Below are 378 nucleotides of genomic sequence, written 5' to 3' on the forward strand. Positions count from 1 at the left end.
AATAAGTGATTAAAAAAAATCATTTTTCAGCGCTAGTATTATTTTATTACTTTATATCTTTTTAAATTGACTTTCTGTATGAATTGTGCTGTACAAATAAAGTGAATTATTGTTATTATAATTATTACTACTATTATTATCATAATCATTGTTATTATTTTTATTATCATTATTACTATTATTATAATAACAATGATTATTATTATCATAACGTGCGGCTTGTTATGCTCTCGCTCCGTGGAAAAACTCTCTGAGCCAATTTGCCTCCAGTCGTCTTTTCTTCTGCTTCTTTCCTGAACAACTGAAAGGAGGGACTCTCCCCCTCCCTCCCTCCCCCCTCCCTCTCTCCCTCTATTCCGCCACTCCCGCCCCCATCCC

The sequence above is a fragment of the Zeus faber genome, assembly GCF_960531495.2.
Source record: "Zeus faber genome assembly, chromosome: 8".
Classification (NCBI taxonomy): Eukaryota; Metazoa; Chordata; class Actinopteri; order Zeiformes; family Zeidae; genus Zeus; species Zeus faber.